The sequence below is a fragment of the Haliotis asinina genome, chromosome 2 (assembly GCF_037392515.1).
Source record: "Haliotis asinina isolate JCU_RB_2024 chromosome 2, JCU_Hal_asi_v2, whole genome shotgun sequence".
NCBI classification, from domain to species: domain Eukaryota; kingdom Metazoa; phylum Mollusca; class Gastropoda; order Lepetellida; family Haliotidae; genus Haliotis; species Haliotis asinina.
Window position 1 is genome coordinate 36,040,324 of NC_090281.1, and position 346 is coordinate 36,040,669.

Here is a 346-nt window from a genome sequence, read left to right on the forward strand (position 1 = left end):
AGACTGATTGTCATGGAATGTAGTAATCCTAACATATTCACGTTCTGTGTGGGAGGTCGCTTGAGCAAAACTTCGACGAGATATTATTCTAAATGCTATGAAGTAGTTTATGTTACAGGAACAATCCTAAACGCACACAGATCTAATAGGCAACTAAGCCTGTTACCGTAAAGTCTGTCCTATCTACTATACGCTTGTACTAAGTCAGGCATGTGCCCCCAACCGTAGGATCGATTCAGCACAGTGTTTGAAAGTGACCGAACTACATGCATAAGCTTGCACTTGTTGTCAAAGCTACTTTACATGCATGCAAACATCAGGAATATACTTATGTATCACCATATAT